Here is a 14,728-nt window from a genome sequence, read left to right on the forward strand (position 1 = left end):
CTTGTGTACTGGGCAAAATTTGTACTTTCAACTAAATTTCTCAGATCTAATCTAAATAGCTGTGTTCAAGGCATATTTAAATTCTAATAGGACCATTAAAAGTCTACTCATTACTGGTAATGTATTAATATATTAATTTGAGAGAGATTTGGAAAAGCTGAAAAAAAAAATTGGAGAGGTGAGTGCATAAAAGTTTTCAACATCTGCATCATGACTACCATCTCACAAAGTAAAGTTTTGTTTCATCATGCATGACATAATATGTGTTTGCACCTTAAAACTTCATCATTTCTTGAAACAAAAGTTTTGTAACTGTTATCACCAACTGCAGTTTTTAGAGAGATTTACAATCTGGACAGAACACCAATTATGTCATGTACATCAGCATTCAAATTATATTCTATCTTTTACATGTAACTAGTGAGATAAAAATATAAAGCTGAAAAGTTTCTCAAACACAGCATACACGGGATGTCATTATAATTTATCTCACTGAGCTTCAAACAAACAGCCAAATTATCATTAATATAATAAAATAATATATATTGACTGGAAGATAGGAAGTCCCAGGGAGATACCCATAGAGAACTCCACTAGAGCTAGTTATAGAGGCCTTTGTGTGTGGTATTATTGACAAATTTTGACTGAGATAAGGAATAAGTACCTACTTCTCCTAATCATAACTAGCAAATAATACTAACTGTCAATTTGTTGAATGAATGATTACTTTTTGATGACAGCATATCATTACTTATTGAAAAAGCAATTTAAATCATTCCATATGGATACAAATTCAAAACATTCAAAATGACATATTTTATTTAATAGGAAAGTAATATAAAACTTGTGGCAAATAACTACCTCGGCAAATAATTACCTGGGATACATAATTTTCATTCAAACAGCAAGTTTTTAAAATGGTTTAAAAATCCTATTTACAAGGTCAACATATCAGGTGTTGTCAGCAAATATGAACAGGACAACCAAAGCAATCAGACAAAACAACGCAGAATTATCTACTGGAAAGCTGCTTTATTCATTAAAGGTTTCAATCCTAACCACACTAACTGAGAAACATTTACCTGTCTGATGCCAGATAAGTTTTTTAATGCCAAATTTCAAAGGTTCAGCCTCTGTGTCTTAATTCCAAGATAAGTGATTTACAGAGTTGAGATTTCCTGAGATTAAAGGCCATAAAACATATTTTTATGTGAAATTAACATCCCTATATCTAAGGAAAATTTATCTACATGTATCTCATGAAGAAATAAACACTGCAGTGTCAGTTACCACATGAAATACATTTTACCATCAAGACAAAAATTTATTTCTTCCATTACTTGTGAAGTTCAATTAATTATTATACTTATATTATCAGAAAAAAACTTTTGTAAAGTAGGGGAGAATATTTCAATGTCATTGAGTTTAGTGTATATTTAAATTTGCAAAGATTTTCTCTCCTGGTAAGATAGCCTTAAATGTCTCTTACCATTATATACATGTATTTATGTGTTTTATTATTTATTTTTCAAAATCTTATCATACCAGAACTTATTTTTTTTTAGACTTTTTTCTTCTTCAATGTATTTGATTTTCTATATATAAATATTTAGTTCAATGTATAAATATAGCAGATACTTTGCTGTATACAAGCTACAAAATCTGATATCAAGACATATAAAGTGACTATAAAAGCAATGTTCATTTCAAGAAAAAAACACTGGCACAACATTCGAGGAACCATTTAATTTTAATGTTCAATTCTATTCCTATATTTGGAAGAACATTAATCCATCTTTATAACACATGAACATGAAATAAAGAAAGCAGCAAACTGAGGACGATACCTATAAATATGTAATGATTTCTAGAACTTTAATTAGAGAGGAAATGTCTACCAGTACTGCAGTAGCTGCATCATTGTACCCAACATACTCCAGGATTATTTAAACTTCATAGAACCTCCTTTAACCCCAACTCAAAAATACATGCACCTTAAAAATAGTTGTTTATCTATGTCAAAATATTAAGAGTTTTTAGCAGTGTAATTATTGTGAGTTGGTCTGTATCATATCTTACTGACAGTTAAGTTGTATATAGAATAAAGTTAATTAGAACATAGAAATAATTGATAATAAAATCAAAATATCAAATAAACTGTATTTCTTGGCAGAAATAATACATTCATTATAATACTTCTATGCTAAGTGATATTTTTTGCATGAAGGTTAATCAGACTTTAACCTTTTTACCAGTACACGGATGCCACATCCGCACTATCATTTTCTATGTTCAGTGGACTGAGAAATTGGGGGAAAATCTCTGATCTGGTATTAAAATTAGAAAGATCATATCATAGGGAACATGTGTACTAAGTTTCAAGTTGATTGGACTTCAACTTCATGAAAAACTACCTTGACCAAAAACTTTAAGCTGAAGCGGGACAGATGGTTGAAAGGACAGACGAAAGTTGGAACCCCCCCTTTTTTTTATGAGCAATGCATTTCAATGGGGACATGAAGTTGAAACCCCTTTTTAAAATGGCTTGATCCGCCCCTGTACTGGACATAAATAAGCCCGATAGTTTTCCTCGTTTTTATTGTTTTCCATTGTCATTTCGGGAACTTTGATAGCTGACTATGCGGTATGGGCTTTGTTCATTGTTAAAGGCTGTATGGTGATCTATAGTTGTTAATTTTGTCATTTTGGTCTCTTGTGGAGAGTAGTCTCCTTGGCAATCATACCACATCTTCCTTTTTAGATTAATTATTTACACTTATACACGTACATGTTTTGTAGGGTTCAAACATTAATGCATACTTTCCATATAGGTTATTTTCCCGAAATAGGTATAATGCATATAAAGTTTATCTTGATAAAAAGTTAATCAAATCAAATACATAGTAGTGTGTCATTCCTAATCATGTTCATGAATGATATGCATGTAAGCGTATGTCAAGGAGAAAGCAACCTAATGACAAAGAAAACCAAATGATATGTGGAGGGCATTATTCAATCTTCAACAATAAACAAAATAAAGAAGTACAGCCAATTTTTTTTTTTTTTTAGTATTATAATTCAGACTCTGTAAGATATTTTTCTGTGTCTTTCACCTGGAGTAAAACATATTTTTTTTATCTTTTTTGTCACACATAATATGTTTAAAGGTCTAAAGGTTTCATCTGCTTTCAGTTCTGGTCAATTTTGTATTCTGTGCCCAAAACGGACGTTGATTAAAGAAGCTAATAATTGGACGTCGATTAGATAAGCATAAAATTGGTCATCGATTTGGAAGGATATTTGATTGTGACTTCAGATTTGGACATCGATTTGAGAAAAAGACATCGATCTTAGTCTTACATATATATAGCTACTTGAGGTTGGTCTATCATCATGTATGTCAAAGTTCAGATTCCAATTATTTGTTTATTGTTACAAATTTCTACACAACAAAACTATTAACACTAGCAATTTTATAAAATTTGTGTATGCTCATCAATTAGTATACAAAAATGTATGGTGAAGTACGTATAGATTATCGGGTTTTCTACACATTGATATCTAAAACTAGAGGCTCTAAAGAGCCTGTGTCGCTCACCTTGGTCTATGTGAATATCAAACAAAGGAAGCAGATTGATTCATGACAAAATTGTGTTTTGGTGATGGTGATGTGTTTGCACATCTTACTTTACTAAACAGTCTTGCTGCTTACAATTATCTCTATTTATAATGAACTTGGCCCAGTAGTTTCAGTGGAAAATGTTAATAAAAATTTACAAATTTTATGAAAATTGTAAAAAATTGACTATAAAGGACAATAACTCCTTAGGGGGTCAATTGACCATTTCGATCATGTTGACTTATTTGTAAATTTTACTTTGCTGAACATATTGCTGTTTACAGTTTATCTCTATCTATAATAATATTCAAGATAATAACCAAAAACAGAAAAATTTCCTTAAAATACCAATTCAGGGGCAGCAACCCAACAACATGTTGTCCGATTCATCTGAAAATTTCAAGGCAGATAGATCTTGACCTGATAAACAATTTCACCCCCATGTTAGATTTGCTCGAAATGCTTTGGTTTTTGAGTTGTAAGCCAAAAACTGCATTTTACCCCTATGTTCTATTTTTAGCCATGGCACCCATCTTAATTAGATGGCTGGGTCAACGGACAAATTTTTTAAACTAGATACCCTAAAGATGATTGTGGCTAAGTTTGGATTAATTTGGCACAGTAGTTTCAGAGGAGAAGATTTTTGTAAACGATAACTAAGATTTACGAAAAATGGCTAAAAATTGCCTATAAAGGGCAATAACTCCTAAAGGGGTCAACTGACCATTTCGGTCATGTTGACTTATTTGTAAATCTTACCTTGCTGAACATTATTGCTGTTTACAGTTTATCTCTATCTATAATAATATTGAAGATAATAACCAACTAGAGGCTCTCAAGAGCCTGTGTCGCTCACCTGTTACTGTATTTACTGATGTCGGCCATCTTGGTTGGCAGGCAGGGTCATTAGACACTTTTTTAAAATAGATACCCTAGTAATGATTGTGGCCAAGTTTGGTTAAATGTGGCCCATAGTTTTAGAAAAGAAGATTTTTGTACAAGTTACAAAAATGACGAAAAGTTGTTAAATATTGACTATAAAGGACAATAACTCCTTAAGGAGTTCTCTGACAATTTTGGTCATGTTGACTTATTTGTAGATCTTACTTTGCTGAACATTATTGCTGATTACAGTTTATCTCTATCTATAATAGTATTCATGATAATAACCAAAAACTACAAAATTTCCTTAAAATTACCAATTCAGGGGCAGTAACCCAACAACTAGTTGTCCGATCCATCTGAAAATTTCAGGGTAGATAGATCTTGACCTGATAAACAATCAAATTATGTTAGATTTGCTCTAAATGCTTTGGTTTTTGAGTTATAAGCCAAAAACTGCATTTTACCCCTATGTTCTATTATTAGCCGTGGCGGCCATCTTGGTTGGTTGGCCGGGTCACCGGACACATTTTTTTAACTAGATACCCAAGAGATGATTTTTGCCAAGTTTGGTTAAATTTGGCCCAGTAGTCTCAGAGGAGAAGATTTTTGTAAAAGATTATTTAAAAGATTTACGAAAAATGGTTAAAAATTGACTATAAAGGGCAATAACTCCTAAAGGGGTCAACTGACCATTTCAGTCATGTTGACTTATTTGTAAATCTTACTTTGCTGAACATTATTGCTGTTTACAGTTTATCTCTATCTACAATGATATTCAAGATAATAACCAACCAGGTGCTCCGCAGGGCGCAGCTTTATACGACCGCAGAGGTCGAACCCTGAACAGTTGGGGCAAGTATGGACAAAACATTCAAGCGTGATACAGCTCTGAATTTGGATTGTGATCAAATTTTTGACATTACATGGTTTTTTTTTTACACAAAACAAATGTCAAGATTTTACAAATCAATTAAAGATTTCTTCTTCAAACTTTTTAAATCTAAAATTAAATAGTTGACACAGCAGAGGTTTCTGACACAGAATGAATGTGGTCTAATGAACTTAAAAGTTTTTTTTGCCTTTGAGCAATTCACTATGCTGTTGAATATTAATCCTCTCAAAAAAATGTTTGAAGAAATTTTCTTTTTATTTAAGAAATCTGAAATGAGAAAAATTTAAACCCCCCCCCTTTTTTTTCACATCCCTGTTTCCCTTTTTCCAAAACTGATATCAATTCAAATTTCTAATGGAGTTTGCAACAATAACTACTCTTTTAAATATATCATAAAATATTAAAATGTAAAATAAAGTGCTTGTTATCACTGAATGGTAAAGATTGGTTGGTAGTAAAAGTGAATATACATTGTTTATTGTATAAAACAATAAAAAAAACTTCATCAGCAACATTTTATATTGGCAAATTTCCAATGAAGTTATTTACATAAAGTTATTGGCAAATAAAAATAGAAAATGACATCATAGTCATGTCTGGCAAATGTCCAACATACATTATCTAAAAACATTTTAGATAAGATAAGGAAAAAAAGCTTCATCAGCAACATTTTACACTGGCAAATTTCCAATGAAGTTATTTACATAAAGTTATTGGCAAATAAAAATAGAAAATGACATCATAGTCATGTCTGGCAAATTTCCAACATATATTATCAACTACTATTTTATACAAAGAAAGATAACTCCAATTGAAAATTAATTGCTATTGCACAATATTGTGCAATTAGATATTTCTTGCTATTGTGCAATACTGTGCAATTGAAAATTTCTTGCTATTGCACAATACTTGATATGGAATCCTGATTTGGACCAACTTGAAAACTGGGCCCATATCAAAAATCAAAGTACATATTTAGATAAAGCATATATCAAATAAGCCCAAGAATTTAATTTTTGTTAAAATCAAACTTAGTTTAATTTTGGACCCTTTGGACCTTAATGTAGACCAATTTGAAAACTGGACCAAAAATTAAGAATCTACATACACAGTTAGATTTGGCATATCAAAGAACCCATTTATTCAATTTTTGATGAAATCAAACAAAGTTTAATTTTGGACCCCCATTTGGACCAACTTGAAAACTAGGCCAATAATTAAAAATCTAAGTACATTTTTAAATTCAGCATATCAAAGAACCCCAAGGATTCAATTTTTGTTAAAATCAAACTAAGTTTAATTTTGGACCCTTTGGACCTTAATGTAGACCAATTTGAAAACGGGACCAAAAATTAAGAATCTACATACATAGTTAGATTCGGCATATCAAAGAACCCCAATTATTCAATTTTTGATGAAATCACACAAAGTTCAATTTTGGACCCTTTGGGCCCCTTATTCCTAAACTGTTAGGACCAAAACTCCCAAAATCAAACCCAACCTTCCTTTTATGGTCATAAACCTTGTGTTTAAATTTCATAGATTTCTATTTACTTATACTAAAGTTATGGTGCAAAAACCAAAAATAATGCTTATTTGGGCCCCTTTTTGGCCCCTTATTCATAAACTGTTGTGACCTCAACTCCAAAAATCAATCCCAACCTTCCTTTTGTGGTCATAAACCTTGTGTTAAAATTTCATTGATTTCTATTTACTTATACTAAAGTTATAGTGCGAAAACCAAGAAAATGCTTATTTGGGCCCTTTTTGGCCCCTAATTCCTAAAATGTTGGGACCAAAACTCCCAAAATCAATCCCAACCTTCCTTTTGTGGTCATAAACCTTGTGTTAAAATTTCATTGATTTCTATTCACTTTTACTAAAGTTAGAGTGCGAAAACTAATTCGGTTTTTGAGTTATAAGCCAAAAACTGCATTTTACCCCTGTGTTCTATTTTTAGCCATGGCGGCCATCTTGGTTTGATGGCCAGGTCATCGGACACATTTTTTAAACTAGATACCCCAAGGATGATTGTGGCCAAGTTTGGTTAAATTTGGCCCAGTAGTTTCAGAGGAGAAGATTTTTGTAAAAGTTTACGGACGACGGGCGCAGGACGACGGACGATGGACAACGGACGCCAAGTGATGAGAAAAGCTCACTTGACCTTTCAGGTCAGGGGATAAAAAAACAGCAAAATTCCCTTAAAATTACCGATTCAGGGACAGCAATCCAACAATGGGTTGTCCAATTCATATGAAAATTTCAGGGCAGATAGATCTTGACCTGATTAACAATTTTTCCCTGTCCGATTTGCTCTAAATGCTTTGGTTTTTTAGTTATAAGCCAAAAACTGCATTTTACCCCTATGTTCTATTTTTAGCCATGGCGGCCATCTTGGTTGGTTGGCCAGGTCACGCCACACATTTTGTAAACTAAATACCCTAAAGATGATTGTGGCCAAGTTTGAATTAATTTGGCCCAGTAGTTTCAGAGGAGAAGATTTTTGTAAAAGATTACTAATCTTTACGAAAAATGGTTAAAAATTGACTATAAAGGTCAATAACTCCTAAGGGGGTCAACTGACCATTTTGGTCATGTTGACTTATTTGTAAATCTTACTTTGCTGAACATTATTGCTGTTTACAGTTTATCTCTATCTATAATAATATTCAAGATAATAACCAAAAACAGCAAAAATTCTCAAAATTACAAATTCAGGGGCAGCAACCCAACAACGGGTTGTCGGATTCATCTGAAAATTTGAGGGTAGATAGATCTTGACCTGATAAACAATTTTACCCCATGTCAGATTTGCTCTAAATGCTTTGGTTTTTGAGTTATACAGTCTTCCAACTAAGCCCTTCAGAGTGAAAATTTCATATCTTCTCTCAATTATAAAATGGTTAAGTAGAGGTATAAATATGTCATCCACTACTGATTAGGGACAGATGATATTACATAAAACAGATGTTTAAAACAAAAACTGAGTGTAAATTTTTGATAAACCCTCAAGTAAAGAAATTACAAAGTAAAAAGTAAATATTCTGATTTAGTTTTACATCTACACATTACCTCATCAGATATTAAAAAGAAGAAGCACGAGTTTTGAATAATGTATTATTTTTCATAGTTTTATATGTTATATTTAAGCTTTGAATCTTTAATATGGTAAATTTCAGTAAATTTAAACAGCTTAATTAAGTTCATTACATATACATTAATTTGTTGTTACTAAAATACTATGAGAGCTCAGCCACACCCTCTTATTGCATGTATTGATAGATTGTCAAAAGATGTTAAGAAGAAAAAAAAAAGAATATAAGAAGAACAATTAGGTCTTTTCTCATCTAGGGGATATATTTATAGATCCCATTGATACTAAATGATACCTCAATATTTTTATGGTAGGGGTGTGCCATTCTGGCCTAAAAAATGTATCAATTTTAATATACATGTAACATAACGTTTAGCACCTATAGTCAGGAGCAGATCCAGAACTTTTTGTAAAATGGGGGGGGGGGGGGGCTCCCACTGACCTAATAGGGGGCCACTCTAGTCATCAGTGATTCCCTAAATAATGAACCAAATTTTTCCCATGAAAAAAAAGGGGGGGGGGGGACATTTGGAACTTATTCTGAAGGTGAACATATTAATTCATATATTAGTTTAATTTAGTATATTATAATTTTAAGATTCTGAATAGCATATTCTTATATGAAATGAAGATCATACATACCCCAAATCAATATATAGTTATCAAACGTAATTGCATTTTTATATAGTATGTTATAAAAAGGAGGGTCATTTTTATATAAAACCTCTCAAAAAAGGGGGAGGCAGTATCGTGTATTTTTACTTTTAATCCATTTACTAGTATGCAACAATTACCACTTGTGGATCAGGATAAAATAACATGTGCTTCCTGTCATCTAACAAATTTTAATTGGAGTGACAGTTTAATTTGAAATTATGGTGTTTTTCTAAGTGGTGCAGATGATAAGCCCAACATCATTTTGATGTGATTTCTCGGGCTTAGTTGTAAGACTGTTATAAGCCAAAAACTGCATTTTACCCCTATGATCTATTTTTAGCCATGGCGGCCATCTTAGTTGGTTGGCCGGGTCACGCCACACATTTTTTAAACTAGATACCCCAATGATGATTGTGGCCAAGTTTAGTTTAATTTGGCCCAGTAGTTTCAGAGGAGAAGATTTTTGTAAAAGTGACGTACGACGGACGACGGACGCCAAGTGATGAGAAAAGCTCACTTGGCCCTTTGGGCCAGATGAGCTTAAAATCAGATGCGAGTCACAATGTGAACCTTTTTGCTCTGTCGCTCAGAAATTCTCGTATCAAGACTTCAAAACGAGACCAGGCATTATCAGCGATGTCGCAATGTTAGAGGAGAAGTTATCAGCGACATCAGAATGCGGAAGGAGAAGTTGTGGCTTGCAGCTCATATTTTACGATATCAATGTGTAGAAAACCAGATAATCTATACCTCTCACATTGTGACTTTGCTGATAACTTCTCCTCTCACATTGTGACATCGCTAAAAATGCCTGGTCTCGTTTTGAAGCCTTGATACGAGAATTACAGAGCGACAGAGAAGGGTGATATGGGCGTAGGGAAGGATGATAATTACATAATAGTTCTTGAAAAACTGGTGATTATCGTGATATATGGACTGCCCACAGGACAGTGGTATTGACTAAGATAGTGATAATGACTGAGCCAAAGGCGAGGCCATTACCGCTGTCGCAGTCAATAACACCGTCCTACGGGCAGTCCGTGTATCACGAAAATGAAGTTTTTCAAGAACTATTATGTTTATTTCATTGAGAAACCATGTTTTGGAAAATACTCGTAAATTCAAAATGCCTAAAGGGAACTCTAGTAGTTGTACGATTTCTATGACAAATAGTGAATACCAGTCGTAATAATACTGCCATTCATTTTAGTGCAATTTTTCAGTATATAAATACTTAATCAAGTTATCTTTAATTTTATAATTAATGAAAACATATAATAAACAATTCAACAACTTAAATATAATATTAAAATCAGGAACATGTTAAATGGTAAATCTCTCTAAACAGAGAAACCATGCCCCACTGGTCATGAACAGAGAAATCACGCCCCAACAGTCATTATCAGACAGAAACCAGGCCCCAACGGTCATTATCAGACAGAAACCACGCCTCAATGGTCATTATCATGTAAAAGTTCGTTAACGACCGGTTTTCTGGTCCGTTTTTTTCTGTTAATGACCGATGGAATTTATTACTGAAGAATAATGAATGTCATGTGACCCCTTTTTATCCAATAAGAGAATCTTATTCTCAACCGATATGAAATAATAATTATTATTCATGTATTTTCAAAAGCAAACAAAACATCAGGTTTTAAAATCATTAGCTTTACAAGTTTTATCCAAACTAATACTATTCTGGGTTTGTTTTATTTTTTAATATGAACCACAGAAAAGATCATGTAATGTGGAAGTTGGAAATAAACAGTATTTCTAGTGTTGTAGTCATTAAGAACTGTCAAGTAAATCTCTGTCATTATGAGGAGTGTGAAAAAGATTGTGTAAGATTAGCAAGTGGTGCATGTCTGTTAAAATATGGCATTGAGATTGAACATACTATCTGAGTCAGCTGAGATGTTGTACACTTCACAAACATGTTAAAGTGTTAAATAACATCCCTTCTCACGCCATTTTCAGGCTATTGTGAAAGTTTTAACATAGTCATGTAGTAGTATTCCTACTATATGATGAATAATACTATATCTAGATAAATCCTATCAATATAGATTGTACAGTAGGATTGTTTATGCAATCATTTTAGTAATGGTATTTTTTTGTGGATTCATTATTATTTGTTGGACAACAGTTTTCTTGGACTGCATGAACCACAATTTTAAATTTTCAACAAGTAAAAATATTTTTAAAGCTTTTATGCAGACTAATACAAAACCATGAAATAAAAAATCCATGAAAATACAATCTTTTATGTATGAAAATTTGTATTCATGACAATAAATGAAACCATCGTAATTCAAGTGTTTAGATATCCTTTTGATAATGTTAACGAGTTTCTGTCTTATTAATTTTCATCCCCACATTTCCTCATAATCATGTGCATATATGTTAATATAACATTTACTTCTCCGGTAAACATTTTTCTTCTGTTGAATGAATATATCAATATTTACTATTCTCTGTCCTATGAAAATGAATATCAATAATTTATTGTCAATTGTTACAATACATCAATACATTTCTGTTATTAAAGTGTCGCAACATAATATATACAATTAAAAAACATTTGAGCTCAACTTGGGAACCTAATATATATACAATAATAGAATTACTTAAATTTCATAAAGATTGATGTTAGTGAAATGGTACACCCTTGTTGATAACCTTAACTGGTTGTGACATTAATTTGAATTTTATACAAAAGCTTTAGAATTAAATTATAATATACTGATTCATTCTTTTTTATCTGCTTATTTCCTAAATTAAACTTTCTTTATTAAACTTATTGATAAATTGTTTTATTAAGTGATAAACATCTTAGGTTGGGAGTTAACAAAATTTTCCAGCTTTTAATTCTCAAAGAAAAGACAATAATTGAATTTTCTAATTCAGATAAACTGCAAAAACATGTTTTTGGTTTCATAAATAACTGCAAGTTATCTTAACACTCTTCAGAAAACTAATCAGCTGATCTGACATGGAAATGCTCCTAAATATCAGTATTTGATTAACACTAAACCTACAACAGTCATTTTTCATGATTCAGGTGATTTTATAAGAAGTTGAAAAGATACATGTAATAAGAGTCCTCATCATAAAGAACATGTTTAATGTATAACTTCATTTCTTAAAATAACAATCAGCATCATATCAAATTATGTTTCTATGTAACCATAAAGCTACAAATATGTAGTAAAAAAACTAAGCCCCTATTCAGTGTTTTACATCCACCTTTTTTTTTGAGAGATCGCCTGTGAAAATTGTGGTTAATAATATTTTCAGAATTTTTTATAAGAGCAATATAAAACCCTATCATTAATTGCATGCTGCTAATAACTGCTTATTCTCTACAGTATTATTGGAACCCCCCCTTTTTTTTGGCCGATCAATGCATTTGAATTGGAGCATATAGTTGGAACCCCCCCTTTTTAAAATGGCTGGATCCGCCACTGTATTTAATAGTTGAAGGTATATATCCAGCAAGGAATGGTTTCTAACACCTTTTAGTCATCATTTATATGCCTTTTTTTAAGTTGTTTATCTGTATTGAGTCAGAACACTAATAGTATGAATAGTAAATACATGTAAGTAGGATCATACTATGGTCTAAATAAGTAACAATAATTATTATACAAACTGTTTACAAACATTCAATACAATTAAATGGAGTGTTCTACTGGGTTAAGTCCAGAAATATAGGTTTTATCTTTCCATTATGTCATGAGGATCATTAGTCTTTACAAAATGTGAGCAGCAACAGCGTAAAACTTCTTACTTATTTCTATAATTTCATTTCTGTTAAAAGTTACATAATAACCTTATATGGTACCTTTCTTTCTCAATATAATAATAGGGGTGGGGTGTCTTTCTCCCGAAATATTATCTGTATAATCCTTCATCAATAATTAAAGAAAATATATATTTTGGTGGAAACAAAATTTCTTAACATACTCATTGACAAACAACTATAATGTATATACAGGTACAAAATAACTTGAATTTATATTTTTTTACATTCAAATAATTTCAAAATTTTGAATTCTTATACCCAAGAGGATCCCCAGTAAAAGACGTGTATTACTAATCTACTGAACAATAACAATGTCCCTTCTGAATAAATACTGCAAGGTTTCTTTTTCAAATTTCAATCAGATATACTTGGCATTATGTATATAAATTCCTCTTCATGTTTTAAATCTTAAATATTCAACAATACATATATTTTTAGGTCAAGTTGACATTTCAGGTGACTGAGGTTAAATCTACAAAGAATAATTTAATATTTTTAAAATTGGAAATGTCAAACAAGTTGTTGATGCTTTCTTCTTTGTCCATTTGATTTTCTTACAACTGTGATTACAATATTCTCATGTGATCTTCATTCATACAGCTCTGAACAATTGTATTGTCAACCACATTAAACATCTACTCTGAATAAATAAATCTTAAATAACCATCTAAAGGACCAAGCAATCAATACTTTCAAATAGTGTTATAAAAAACAGTTATGTTCTGCTTGAATGATATTCCAGCTTACCAAACAGTTAATAGATCAGACTTAAATTAAATGCAAAATGTATTTTAGAGTTCATCACATGGAATAAATACTAATGTTACAAGAGTATGTGAAGCTGAAGCGCCTTACAAAGTATAAAGAAGATTGGGAATAAACACAATTTCCTTTCTATGCATTGCGTTGTCCAATAAAAACTTGTACTTCGGTCAACACACAATGTGTAATACTGGTGATAAAGTCCATGAAAGGAAAATGTACACTTTGTATATGCAACTTAAAAACTGAGGAGAGGAAAAGATTCTCAAGATTGTACAATTGTTAGAAACCTTATGAAGAAAACTTATCAAATAACAGTAATTTAGCAATGATTTAACAGAATATAAAAATAAGCACATTAGGCATGATTGCCAATAAGACAACTCTCCATCAGAGACCAAATGATACAGCTAATGGTCACTATATATGGCCATCAACAATGAGCAAAACCATACAGCTTATAGCCAGCTATAAAAGGCCCAAAATGACATACATGTATGTTAAACGATTCAAAAAATGTATTTCAATGGATATTTTGTTTTTATATTGAGAATATTGTTTTGGAAATATTACTAAGTTTTTGATTAAACCTAGGAAAAGGGCAAGGGGGGGGGGGGGGGGGGGGGAGGTGTTACATAGGGAGGTGTTACATAGTATTCAACATGAAAATAAGCATTAGAAACATCCTAACGCATTGAACTGCATGTTGTCTAAATATATATCTTGATTTCTCATTCCAAACAGAAGCCAAAATTCTCAAGGCTAATTATGCTGCAATCTTGAAGTGTAAAGATGTCAAGATAACTGAATGTTTAATGTAAGCAAGTAAAAGCTATCAAAACTTATCAGTAACAATTGATTCTTTATTAGCTTAGTTATAAAGGGTATACTCCAAAATCCGGATGTGGTTTGCAAATCGTTCAACACTGTAACATTTTTTTTCTTTTTTCTTGAGATCCAGATAAGGAACAACTCACTCAACTGTAGTACATGATATTAAAATAGAAAATGGAG

At 31.7% G+C, this 14,728-nt stretch overlaps 1 protein-coding gene across 3 annotated transcripts in view; it reads right to left on the reverse strand.

The window, feature by feature from the left end:
• LOC143044683 (protein bicaudal C homolog 1-A-like) overlaps positions 1-14,728 on the reverse strand; it is a 73,605-nt gene that overhangs the window by 31,580 nt on the left and 27,297 nt on the right. The gene's annotated exons all lie outside the window — the stretch shown is intronic.

This window comes from Mytilus galloprovincialis, chromosome 9, assembly GCF_965363235.1.
Source record: "Mytilus galloprovincialis chromosome 9, xbMytGall1.hap1.1, whole genome shotgun sequence".
In the NCBI taxonomy this organism is placed as follows: Eukaryota; Metazoa; Mollusca; class Bivalvia; order Mytilida; family Mytilidae; genus Mytilus; species Mytilus galloprovincialis.